The sequence below is a fragment of the Varanus komodoensis genome, unplaced genomic scaffold (genome assembly GCF_004798865.1).
Source record: "Varanus komodoensis strain SLA01 unplaced genomic scaffold, ASM479886v1 scaffold14_1, whole genome shotgun sequence".
Classification (NCBI taxonomy): Eukaryota; Metazoa; Chordata; class Lepidosauria; order Squamata; family Varanidae; genus Varanus; species Varanus komodoensis.
The window spans coordinates 20,231,373-20,245,764 of NW_025335438.1; the positions used below are offsets into that span (position 1 = coordinate 20,231,373).

Consider the following 14,392-nt stretch of genomic DNA (forward strand, 5'->3'; position numbering starts at 1 on the left):
TAGAATTAACACCAAAAACTGATGTCCTTATCATCATGGGGGATTGGAATTTTAAAGTAGGAAGCCAAAAGATAATTGGAATAACAGGCAAGTTTGGTCTTGGAGTACAAAATGAAGCAGGGCACAGGCTGGTAGAATCATCAAGAGAATAGGATGGTCATAGCAAACACTCTTTTCCAACAACCCAAGAGACAACTCTACACATGGACATCACCAGACGGTCAACACAGAAATCAGATTGACTATGTACTCTACAGCCAAAGATGGAGAAACTCTATACAGTCAGTAAAAACTAGAACAGGAGATGACTGTGGCTCAGATATTGAGCTTCTGGTTGCAAAATTTAGGCTTAAATTGAAGAAAATAGGACAAAGCACTAGGCCACTCAGGTATGACTTATATCATATTCCTGATGAATATACAGTAGAGGTGACAAATAGATTTAAGGAATTAGAACTGATAGACAGAGTGCCTGAAGAACTATGGACAGAGGTTTGCACCATTGTACAAGAGGTAGCAACTAAAACCATCCCAAAGAAAAAAAAATGCAAGAAAGCAAAATGGCTGTTTGAGGAAGCTTTACATATAGTTGAGGAAAGAAGGGAAGGGAAAGGCAAGGGAGAAAGAGAACGATACACCCAATTGAATGCAGAATTCCTGAGAATAGCGAGAAGAGATAAGAATGCCTTCTTAAGCGAACAGTGCAAAGAAACAGAAGAAGACAATAGAATAGGGAGGACCAGAGATCTCTTCAAGAAAATTGGAGATATGAAGGGAACATTTCATGCAAAGATGGGCACGATAAAGGACCAAAATGGCAGGGACCTAACAGAGGCAGAAGAGATTAAGAAGAGGTGGCAAGATTACACAGAAGAACTATACAAGAAAGAGCTTAACGTCCCTGATAACCACAATGGGGTGGTCACCGACCTTGAGCCAGACATGACGAGGTGACGAAGTGCTACATTCAATATGCAGGCAAATTTGGATAACTCAACAGTGGCCACAGGATTGGAAAAGTCAGTTTACATTTCCGATCCCAAAGAAGGGCAATGCCAAAGAATGTTCAGACTACCGCACCATTGCACTCATTTCACATGCTAGCAAAGCTAGGCTCAAAATCCTACAAACTAGGCTCCAGCAGTATGTGGACCGAGAACTACCAGAAGTACAGGCAGGATTTCGAAGAGGGAGAGGAACTAGAGATCAAATTGCCAACATACGCTGGATCATGGAGAAAGCTAGGGAGTCCCAGAAAAACATCTACTTCTGCTTCATTGACTATGCTAAAGCCTTTGATTGTGTGGATCACAACAAATTGTGGCAAGTTCTTAAAGAGATGGGAGTACCAGACCATCCTATTTGTCTCTTGAGACACCTATATGCGGGTCAAGAAGCAACAGCGAGAACTGGACACGGAACCACTGATTGGTTCAAAATTGAGAAGGAGTTCAGCAAGGCTGTATACTGTCGCCCTGCCTATTTAACTTATACGCAGAGCACATCATGAGAAAGGTGGGGCTAGATGAATCATCAGTTGGAATTAAGACTGCTGTAGAAATATCAACAACCTCAGATATGCAGATGATACCACTCTAATGGCAGAAAGTGAAGAGGAACTAAAAAGCCTCCTGATGAGGGTGAAGGAGGAGAGCGCAAAAGTTGGCTTGAAACTCAGCATTAAGAAAACTAAGATCATGGCATCCAGTCCTCTCACTTCCTGGCAAATAGATGGGGAAGAAATGGAGGTAGTGACAGATTTTATTTTCCTGGGCTCCAAGATCACTGCAGATGGGGACTGCAGCCAAGAAATTGAAATACTCTTGCTCCTGGGGAAGAAAGCTATGGCAAAGCTAGACAGCATACTAAAAAGCAGAGACATCACCCTGCTAACAAAAGTCAAGGCTATGGTTTTCCCAGTTGCAATGTATGGCTGTGAAAGTTGGACCATAAGGAAGGCTGAGCACTGAAGTATTGAGGTCTTTGAATTGTGGTGCTGGAGGAGACTCCTGCGAGTCCCCTGGACCACAAGGCAATCAAACCGGTCAGTCGTAGAGGAGATCAACCCTGACTGCTCTTTAGAAGGCCAGATCCTGAAGATGAAACTCAAATACTTTGGCCACCTCATGAGAAGGAAGGACTCCCTGGAGAAAAGCTTAATGCTGGGAACAATAGATGGCAAAAGAGGAAGGGGGTGGCAGAGGATGAGGTGGCTAGATGGAGTCACTGAAGCAGTCGGCGTGAGCTTACGTGGACTCTGGGGGATGGTGGAGGACAGGAAGGCCTGGAGGAATGTTGTCCATGGGGTCGTGATGGGTCGGACACAACTTCATGACTAACAACAACAATTACTCCAATCCTGTTCTGACCCTAGATTTGAATTGAGTTAAAAAGGAATAGATAAAAGGATACTATAAAAGCAGTATCACAAGCAATTATAAAATATGAAAAATGCAGAGCAAGATTAAGGTCTGCCTATTAAGTGATCTAGTCAAGGAAGAAATCTCAGTGTACACCCTCTAATATAATGCTCATGGAAAGAAAGCTTGTCCATAAAGCATCACAGAACTTTCTATCAACTCATATTTGCTGCATCAAGAACCCTTTTTGATGCGAATGTTAGTGGATCTCTTTGAGGCATTTCTGCATGTATTTACCAGAACACCTGTCTTTGCTTGTTTATGGTTCTCAGTGAGTTCCAGCAGTCACCCTCCATCTCGATTCTCTTCAGTAACCAGTATGTTAATCAAAGTACACCTACTCCCCCAGTTACAAACTGTTTAAGAACTGTAATACACATACATACAAGATTCTTTCTCTCAGTTGCTCCCTGTAGTTATCTTATTATTGTATTATTATAGTTACTTTATTATTATTGTATTATCATTATTAAAATAGTGTATTGTGTTTAAGATGTTTTAGCATATACAGAAGTGTTTCTAAAGTGTTTCACATGCTTTTTATATACTTGATCCAACTTACATACAAATTCAACTGAAGGATGTTGTCTGGAACGGATCGTGTTCTTAAACCAGGAACCAGGTGCAGTGCGTAGTTGCGCTAATGGCTCACCTAACCCAGGAAAGTACTGATGTCTCCATGCACCTTTGACAACTTATTGATAAAAAACAAAACAAAGTAGCAGCAGCAACACATCAAAGACTGAATACCCAGGGTAGACAGATAATCCTGTTCTGCTTGAAGCATCACAGGCACAGGAACAAACTTCATAACTGTCAACTAGATCCAGTTGTATCTATCCTAATAATAGCCAAAGAAACATAACTGGAAGCTCACAAAGTCATGGACTTTCAGATACCAGGAGCAAAGAGCTATTCAAGCTGGAATGGCTACATTATATATCTTTTACCCAATCCATTTGGAAGGACTTATGTAGGGTATGAGGCCAGCTATTTCAGTATTGCTCTGTTCTACCAGCCAAGAGTAGGAGCTAATGTTAAGAATTGTTTGCGCTAACATATCTTTGTGAACCAAGTCCTAAAGATCCCAAACAGAAACAAAATCTTAGTTGTTTGTCCACTGCAACAAAGTTGTTTTGGTGCAGCCCACGGCTCTACATTTGTTAACGACATAATATACAGGTATATACTACACATTATATACAACTGTATACTCTACAACCTACTAAATTGTTTAAAAGCTTCCTGTAACTCCATTGTCTAAAAAGTTAATCTGACTTAAAATAATGCAACATATCTTGCTATCAATCCTGCGAAAAGTCTCTTTGGCTGTAGGAGCAATCTAAACTAACATATGTGTACTGTTCTAATATATAATCTATGACAAGTCAAACAGCCGTCTTATAAACTAGCAGTACGATGACTAACAACTCCATTTCCATCAGAAGCCCTTAATCCTACGTAAGAAGTCTGCACGCTAATAGATGTCACAGGAAAATGTTAACCAGCCACAGCTGGCTCCCAGCTATAAAAAGCATTAATGAAAACACAAATACTAACTTTGCCACCCCCACTCTTCACCCTCCCAATCCCTACGTCAAGGCTGTGCAAAGGCATCACTTTCAAAGTGTTTTGTGTGAATGAACTCCCTGCTCTGAACTAGATTGGTCTGGTTCCCTGAAGTTTGTTTACTGAACAGCATGTGCAGAAACAGACTGGTCATGGGGGAAGGGGGGGGGGACAAATCACATGATCCCTTGGCTCAGGCAATGGGTATTACTGAGAGCCATGAAATATGTGCTTTTCTATAGCAATTCAGAACAGGAAGTTGGAGATGGAGGAGTAAGCTCAAATAATGCAAATACTATCAGAAGACAAAAGAGTGTCAATGTGTTTTCATTTCAAATATCACAAAGAATAGTTCAGTGAATTTGAAATTCCTCAGATTAAACCTGAGTTTAAGAAAGCAGAAGACTATGTTCCTGCAACTATAAAATATTTATTTTATCATATGATGGGTATCTCTAGAATAAAGCTTTCAGTATGACTCTTTTTAAAAGTTAAGATTTAGAGGCAGACAGATGTGAAGGTTTACGTATTTTATTTACTACTTAAAGTGCTATACTGCATCTTCATTGAGGCATGGATCCCATGACAGTACAAATAAATAAATAAAATGCTGTTTTAACATTATCAGTTGTGGATTAGCTCATATAGTAACTAATGAAGAATTCATACAATAACAGTGCAACTCTAATTTTGACATAATTATACTCTGTACCAGTTGTTGAGTTGCACAAACAATGATGTTATAAGTATCAGCAAATAAAAAATGCAGTTGTAAAGATGTATTACAACCTGCCACAGAATCACTGTTAAGGGATCAAGAACAAGCTGTGAGACAGTATGCTCCCTCCAAGTAAAGTCCCTCACCAAAGGCTCCTGAGCAAACAAAGCAATCTTGGAACAGAAGGAGGGGGGTGGGTTCTCTCACAGATCACTGATTAAAGAACAGGAGACAGAGAGTGAATCAATGGCCATTTCTCCCAATGGAAAGATGTCAGCAGAAGACTCCCACAGGGCTCTTTATTGGGACCAATGCTTTTCAACGTATTCATAAATGAGCTGGAATTAGGAATAGGAAGTGAAGTGGCCACGTTTGCTCATGACACTGCATTATTTAGGGAAGTTAAAACCAAAGGGATCATGAGGAGCTCCAAAGGGATAGGACACCTTATGCTTGCACTAGCCCAGAGATTATGTACACTCATGGCAGTAAATTAATGCTTAAAATGTACTTCAGGAGATGAAGATAAAAACAGAGCAACAAAAACCAACTCCAAATGCAATGCTTGTGAAAAATGTTACATAATACCCGATGCCAGAGCACCAAGCTCATCAGGAGCTGGAAAGTAAGTCTGAGATGCCAATTAAGTGATCAAATATTAACAATTTACTATCTATATGAACACAGTCAAATACTGTCAAATATTCTATGAAGTCAAACACATCCTTGTATAAATGGAGACCTATCATTTTAATACATCATGGTGTTGGCTGTCAGCAATAACTGGACACCTTGATCCTGTAATCACCCTGCCCTCAAACACTCTCCAGAGTGCCCTTTTTCCACCTACTAAATTATGCTTATTCCCTATAGACTAGAACTGTAGGAAGTTCTGAACACAGAATATGGTTGAGAAAGCATGAAGAAGACATCATAATGGCCGCAAGTCATGATGAACCCCAAATCTACTGCATTTATTGTTGAGAGGACTCTATGTGAGGTAGATATTACCATTTTCTGTAATGTTGCAGGATTCTGGAGTCTTGTAGAATACAGTCATTGCAAATACAGAAATACATAAACTCAACTCTTCCAGTTCATTGTTATTGCTCTGAAAGGATCATAATTTGAATATTTGACCGGGATCCAAGTTTAGGATTTAGGTGGACCCGCACTCCTCCCTAAAAATACAGTTCACAGTTTAGGGGTGCTCCTTCTTCTTGTGCTACGCCTGGATACCCAGCTTGTAACAGTAGCCCTCTTTGCCAGCTTTGGAAATAATGGATCTGCACACAATAATTACTGACTTTACAACATCCAGATTAGATCACTATAATATAAACCATTTGGGACTGCCTTTGAAAATTGGGTAGAAACTGCAATTACAGTGGTACCTTGGCTCCCAAACGCCTCAGTTCACGACCATCAGGTCGTGAACACAAATTTCAGTAAAATTTTGACACAGGTCGCGAATTCCGCATTGGGTGGCAACCAAGATCGTGGCCATCTCCCCACCCCTCTGAGTGGGGAGATGGCTTCAATCGTGCTGGGAGTGGGGGGGAAGATGACCTCGATCACGCCCGTCTTTCCTGCATGAGCGTGCCCATGATTGTGCCCGGCTTTCCTGCACGAGGGCAACCACAATCTCGGCCATCTCCCCCCCCCCCAGCATGTTTACGCCCGTCTCCACCCCCCGAGCACACCGGCATTTGCACCCGCCTCCCCCCCCAGTGCACCCACGTTCGCACCTGTCTCTCCCCTCTCTCAGCACACCTGCGTTTGCGCCCGTCTCTCCCCGCAGCACGCCGGGATGACGGGCGCATGCAGGGATGATGGGAGCAATCGCAGTCGTGCCGGTGGGGGGCGGGGAGAAGGCTGTGCTCCTGCTCGGGGGTGGGGGAAGATGGCCGTGATCTTTGTTGTTCTTTGTCACTTTGCTTTACATTTTTCTGATTTTAAAAAAGATAGTTACAGAATGGATTAACTTTATTTACACTTAATCTTATGGGGAGATTTAACTTGGCTCACGACCAATTTGGGTCACGCCCAGAGTCCTGGAATGGATTAAGTCCGTGAGCCAAGGTACCACTGTAGTTCAAAAGGTAATGCTTAGATCGTTAACTGAGACATGTCACATACAGCTTCCTATTCAAATATTTTTCAGTTTTTCTGAGTTTCTGAGCAGAATTCATACTGGTGATGATTTTTAAAAACCAAAAGAAAAAAAAAAAGTCCCGGACAACTGAGGTAGGTGTGAGAAATCAATAGCTACTGTCTGTATACACAGTCACTTCTGCTTTATTTCACAGAACAGAAGCAGGGCATGGAGCACATCACAGTGACATTTCCTGCCAGGAATGGAAACAGTAGTTTCACAAGCAGTGCATGAAAAGAGGAAAGGGATCTTAGATCTCTTCCATCTTCACTACAGTCACTGCGAGCTACTCCATTCTGCCCTCAATCCAAGTCTTTTCCCCCCGGGGCCAAGAAGAGTTTGCAGAGGAAGATGAAAACCCTTCAAATATTCTTCCATGTATTGCTGGAGTGGGGGGAGCCTTGAGGTGTTTCATGTTTGTATAGAGCACTTATGCGACCTTGGTTCATTTGGGAGTTAGCGACCTTCTCCTTGCTCATTTCTAATCTGAAGGGCCTGTTCCATATACTCCTCCCATAGTTACATTTGGCTTGCTAGCTGTATCAGTGCCTACACCTCACTGGCTTACTCTGTATCCAGATGCATGAAAAGCAAACAGAGCTAGGACACATGCTTGACACTAATTTACAGGTTTATGAGGATGAAGAGAACCAGATCACTTTTCTCAGATCTCAGGTTTTCAACCATATTGTAAGATCAGAATTTACAAGTTCCTTTAATGGAAAATGGCTTCCATTGTCTAGAGGCTGACATAGCAAATGCAGGAGGTGCTTTCTCTTAAATTACTTCACTTATTTTGCTCCATTAACATTTAGATAGAGGAACCTAGTTAGGGCAAGTGATGAGGTTCCTTTCCATTCAAAGAAGATCTTCAGTGCCTTCCAGGATTTCTCCCATTTTACACATTTCTGGAGCAAAGTGGAAAAAGCCATCAGGAGGCAGCTCTGCCAACTTTATAGCAAGCCCTGGCAGAAAATAGGACTTCTGCAAAACTCAGGTCTTAATTATTTTGTTTTTAGAAGCTTTACATACATGTGAAGCTTTTAAATCTAATTTAAACTTAAGGCTTACTGCTGTCCCTGACAATTTAGTTCTTCAAGCTGAAGCAATGTCATGCATTGTTTTGAGAGAAAAAGGATGGCATAACATTTGTACTACCTGTGACCTAGAACTGCAAGGTATGTATGTGTTTGCCAGTTTCCTACTTAAACAATTCCTTCCCCTTCCATTTCCTCCCCAAAAAGATTTCCAAGTCTGACATGCTTCAAAATATGAATTTAGTGGAGAAAGTTACGGAACAGAATACTGACCAAACTAACGTGTGTGCACACCACTGACATGTACAGATTTTACTTTGCTGAACCAAAACAATGACCTATGAAACAAAAAAAAGTAAAGAATGACTCATATCTGAGCTCAACATTAAGTTTATGGGTGACAGATACGGTGCCTTTTTCATTAAAGACACAAAATGTAGTGTAGATTCAACAACACAAGGAACTTAGACAAAATCAAAACTTTATAGTATAACTATAAGAATCCAAGCAATGCTATTTATTCTGTGAATCCTCCCCATTATCATTGCAACAACGCACAGGTGACAAAAGGCATGTCACCAGAGTTATGTTCAATATGCACTCTGTTCAACTAGCAGCCAGACCTTAAATACACTCATACAGAGAGGTTCCATTCTCAAAGGTGGGGAATATTGCACAGCAATCAAAGTATGAAAAATGTCAATCAAGAATAATTAAGTACTTTAAACCATGCACATATTTGTGTATTTAAATTTGGAGGAATATCCCCTATCTGTTGATGTACAATCTGTATTTGACTCATGCCCTTGACTTCAGAAATATTTCAGCAGACCACACAAAGTCAGAAGAAGTTGTTTTTGGCAAACCGATGTTATCAGTCATGTTGGCATTAGTACTGCATGTCCATTCATTGTGTATTTTACTTTATGTACAGGCTAGTTCTAGAAAGAAACTTTTGTCCCAAACTTACTTTTTTACGGTGGATTGGTTCAAATGTTAAACTAGATGCATATAAACTATGTAGGTTGGGTTGTTTGCAGAAAATCCCATAATTGACCCAACAGATTGTGGCTTGTTCTGTCCCTCATCCTTGCTCAGTCCTCCTGGCATGTATCTCAGGAGACTTAGAGCAGATTCTATATTTCAGGATCTCTTGGTCCCTCTCAATATAAGCAGCCTTCTTACTCTTTTTCTACTGTTTTGGCCATGTTTTGTCTTTCCCAGCTCCCAAAGAGTTTTTCCATCCTTCTACTGCCCCTGCCTGCTCATACCTTCCTGCATTTCTAATAAATATAAACCTCTTCATACCCCTGTTGTGTTTTTCTTTTAGTGTACTGTTATCTTTGCCTGCCTGTGCTGCTTATTCGGTTCCTCCAGGCTCTCTGAAGTAGTTCTCAATCCATATTCCACCCCTCTCTCTCACACACACAGATTCCTAGAGTGGTGGATTTTATTGCAAAGAAGCTTCCACTCATCCTTCCTCATGCTTTTGTTGCTTCAAACAAGAAAATCTCATTGAGCATGAGCCACCAAGTCTTCTGACATCCCTTGCCCCAAATGCTCCCACTCAGTAGCCCAACATCTCAAGCAACTTTTCTACTCACACCTATCTTCTCCCTTCCTGTGCCGCCCGTACAAACAATACCAACCAATCCCCCTGCAAAGAAATCCCCAGTGTGTTGCTACTCCAAAGAAGATCTTAGGATGGGCTTTATTTATTGATTGATTTACATATGTTTATAGGCTGCCTATAATTGCTGAGGCCTTCCTGGGCGGCTTACAATGTAAAACATACCAAGAGTAAAAACCCATTAAAACCAATTAAAACATAATAAATTAAACATCTATAAAAATAATTAAAAAGGGCCACAGCATACAGACTAAATGTTTAAAAAAATCCTAAAAAGATATGTCCTAAAAAGATATGTCTTAAAAAGATGATGGAAATCCTATGCTGCAAGAGTTACATGTATGTGGAATGGCATGAGGCTACATAATTCTTGCAAGTATTGATGGGAAAAGTATTTCTGCAGTTCTTCCCACTCAATGACAGCACACCCATAGGCAGATCGTTAATGGACCCAGATTCACTCACAGGTTGCTGAATGATATTTTACTTTCCTCTTGAGTCACAGATTCAAGTGATCTGTTGGATTCAAATGAAGTTGTGTGTGTGTGTGTGGGGGGGTGTTCATTCATACACTGATGGCAGTGACGTATTTTCAGACATTGATCTTAATAGTTCAGTGGAATTCCTCTTGCTTGCACAATATCCAAACCTACAAATACTCAAATCATAAGTATTTGAAAAAAGGAAATATTGCATATTTTTATGCAAGGCAACTTGAATATTTGACATACAGCAGGTGCTGGAAAATTACTCTTTTCTGCAAGAACTACTAATAATTAGAATTGCACATATTTGCTCTAGGCAGGGAAAGTTACCTTTACAACTTGCCTATGATAAGCTCCTTATATATATCATTCAATAATGCACAGGAAGAACATTATATTTTTTACCTGTTCCACAGAAGTTTGCATCTAGGGTTTACTGCAGAAAATTATAAAGGAGAATATACTGTCCCTTAGTATTCAAAGGATAGCTCTTAAAATACCATGCCTCACATTTTCTTAATAATCTATATGGTAGATTAACACTATTATTCCACAAAGCAGATTTGGGAGGTGTGAGAAAGCAGCTCTGACCACGTAATCAAGTTCTAGGGCCAGAAACAAGTATATGGTCCTAAACAGACAGACTCATTTCCAGAGCATCCAAAAATGATCAGAGGTCTATTTTATCATCAATTTACTTATCTACTGCACTTCTGTACTTGCAAGACAAAGAAAAGCAGGGTATAAGAATATTTTTCAGGAACTCCAAATGAAGTATTGCATGCTTTAGGTCTATGTGAGCTGCCTAGAGATGCTATGGTGCAACAGGCGGCATATAAATGTTTAAATAAATAAACAAACAACTTTTTTGCACAGTCACTATCAGCACAGTTTGCTAATTTGTTAATTTTTAATCAGTCTGTATTCTTCAATAACTCTACCTTCCCTTCACTCTCTCAGGATGATTTCCTCTTTGTCAAACACTACATCCTTAAACAAGTGCCCTGTGAGTCAAGCACTGATTCTGTACTTCTCACACCACTGCTGGAAGAGCAAACTACAAGTAGTTCAGCCTACATTCTTCCTGATCCTGAAAGTTTCTGAAAGATACTCCATCTGGATGGTTGGCTGCTGAAGGAGACTATTATCATATCATTTAGTGCTCTAGACAGACGACAGAGTACCTGCTGCCTCCTTGGCTCCATGTTAATTATAAATGCTCAAGGTGTGAACAGAAATATGAACTATTTCATTTGCTGAACTTGAGAAGCAGCACAGTGCAGAATGTGAGCTAGGAACCAGAAGGTCTCTAAATCATTCACTGGATGTCTTTAGATAAGGCACTATTGTCTCAAATTCAGCTATCTACCTGGAATGTTGTAAGGAATGCTGCGATAATATATGCAAAACAAGTTGAACAAGTGAAATACACAATACTAATGTTAAATCAATTGTGATTAAACCAATTTTATGGCAAACAGACAGATATTAGACCTGTCCTTTGGGCAGAATAAGGCTTAATATATAAAAGTAAATATATAATGTAACCTGTATTCTCCACTGATGAGCCTTCTAAAAAAAGAATATTTAAAATGCATATATTTGGTCAGACCTCAAGTAGGCTTGCTGTGTGTGTGAGAGAGAGAGAGAGGGAGAGAGGGAGAGAGGGAGGGGAATGTGGGGGCAGAATTCAATTTAAGTTTGCTGGACTTCCAAAAAGGAGAGTGGAATTGGAAGGGAAATAATAAACCCAAATCATTCAGGGTCAGTCTGATGCATCCAGTATGTCAGTGACTGATTTCCCTCATCACCACCACCCCTCCACACACACACAATCCTTCCTTAGGATGAAGTTTGAAATCAGCATTAAATTAACCATGAATACATTGTATTTAGACATGACAAGAAAAAATGCAAAACAACTCAATAAAACTAATTATCAAAAAGCCTTTTCATTTGCAAGGAACAAACATTTCTACAATATAGAGTTAAGTGAGGAACATTTAGGTTGTCTGTTTCCTGTTTATCATGCACTTGAACAAAAATTTGTCCTGGGTCTATTAGAGATTCTTTAAAATCCTATGTTCATGAATGTTTTGTTTAGAAACATTTAGCGGAAAAAATGAATGGCATGCTGTAAACAGAATGAAAATTACCCACAAAAGAAAATGGTTTGACAGATGCTAACATCTGTGCACACAGATTTTCCACAAGTGTCCTTTCCCGCTCCTCCCTCTTCAGCCATAATAAATTCATATTGTGTAACTCAGGCTTGGGTTTTTCTTAGGGTAAACACAAGGAGTGACCTCAAGTCTAATTCACTTACCTTGAAACATTAGTATTGGACCCATTACCTTTACTCAAAGGCAGATCTTGTGATAAATAAATAGCACTTGTGTAAGCAGATATAAAATAGTCCAGCATTAGAAAAAGCAAAAGTTGTCAAGAAGTTTATGAATGCTTCAGGATATGCCTAATGCTGTTAACTTAATACTGCACAAGTGAAAATTCGATAATCATTAGAAAATGTTGAAACATTATCATTCCCACTAGAAGGATATTTATTTAGTTTGTTGTTGTTAGTCACGAAGTTGTGTCCGACCCATCACGACCCCATGGACAACATTCCTCCAGGCCTTCCTGTCCTCCACCATCCCCCGGAGTCCACTTAAGCTCACGCCGACTGCTTCAGTGACTCCATCTAGCCACCTCATCCTCTGCCACCCCCTTCCTCTTTTGCCATCTATTGTTCCCAGCATTAAGCTTTTCTCCAGGGAGTCCTTCCTTCTCATGAGGTGGCCAAAGTATTTGAGTTTCATCTTCAGGATCTGGCCTTCTAAAGAGCAGTCAGGGTTGATCTGACCGGTTTGATCGCCTTGCAGTCCAGGGGACTTGCAGGAGTCTCCTCCAGCACCACAATTCAAAGGCCTCAATCCTCTGGCGCTCAGCCTTCCTTATGGTCCAACTTTCACAGCCATACATTGCAACTGGGAAAACCATAGCCTTGACTATACACACTTCTGTTGGTAGGGTGATGTCTGTGCTTTTTAGTATGCTGTCTAGATTTGCCATAGCTTTCCTCCCCAGGAGCAAGTATATTTCAATTTCTTGGCTGCAGTCCCCGTCTGCAGTGATCTTGGAGCCCAGGAAAATAAAATCTGTCACTACCTCCATTTCTTCTCCATCTATTTGCCAGGAAGTGGGAGGACCGGATGCCATGGTCTTAGTTTTCTTAATGTTGAGTTTCAAGCCAACTTTTGTGTTCTCCTCCTTCGCCCGCATCAAGAGGCTCTTCAGTTCCTCTGCACTTTCTGCCATTAGAATAGTATCATCTGCATATCTGAGACTGTTGATATTTCTCCCAGCAATCTTAATTCTAACTGGTGATTCATCTAGCCCCACTTTTCTCATGATGTGCTCTGCATAGAAGTTAAATAGGCAGGGCGACAGTATACAGCCTTGCTGAACTCCTTCTCAATTTTGAACCAATCAGTGGTTCCGTGTCCAGTTCTCGCTGTTGCTTCTTAACCCGCATATAGGTTTCTCAAGAGTCATATAAGATGGTCTGGTACACCCATCTCTTTAAGAACTTGCCACAATTTGTTGTGATCCACACAATCAAAGGCTTTAGCATAGTCAATGAAGCAGAAGTAGATGTTTTTCTGGGACTCCCTAGCTTTCTCCATGATCCAGCGTATGTTGGCAATTTGATCTCTAGTTCCTCTCCCTCTTCGAAATCCTGCCTGTACTTCTGGTAGTTCTCGGTCCACATACTGCTGGAGCCTAGTTTGTAGGATTTTGAGCCTAACTTTGCTAGCATGTGAAATGAGTGCAATGGTGTGGTAGTCTGAACATTCTTTGGCATTGCCCTTCTTTGGGATCGGAATGTAAACTGACCTTTTCCAATCCTGCAGCCACTGTTGAATTTTCCAAACAAGAATAAAAATACTATGTTCAATATTTCACCAGCAGGGGTGTCCACTCATATAACAGACATAATCTATGCTGATTTACCAATTATCAAGAGCATCTAATTGTTTTAGTCTCATGAGTCAGCTATAGCTTGCAGGGATTGATGGACTGCCTCTTTTGAAATACCTCATCTAACTCCTTTTTGGTAAATAGAAATTAAGCCACTGCTATCTGACCGCAGAAGGAGGTGAGAGTGAGTAAGAGAATGGAGCTACTATGCAACCTTGGATCAAGTATCACACTCTTTTTGTAAATAATGGGCAAAAGAAGGGATTTGGAGTTGGGATGTAAGCCTCTTAAAAGAGAAACCTTTGGCAAGCCAAGTTCTTTAAGACTCAATTGTGTTGTTCAAAAAAGTTAGTAATAGTACTGCTCTACTCCACAGGAAAGATTCTGAAGACTGAGA

General features: G+C 40.5%; 1 protein-coding gene across 3 annotated transcripts in view; it reads right to left on the minus strand.

The window, feature by feature from the left end:
* SPIDR (scaffold protein involved in DNA repair) overlaps positions 1-14,392 on the minus strand; it is a 247,227-nt gene that overhangs the window by 58,735 nt on the left and 174,100 nt on the right. The window lies entirely within an intron of this gene.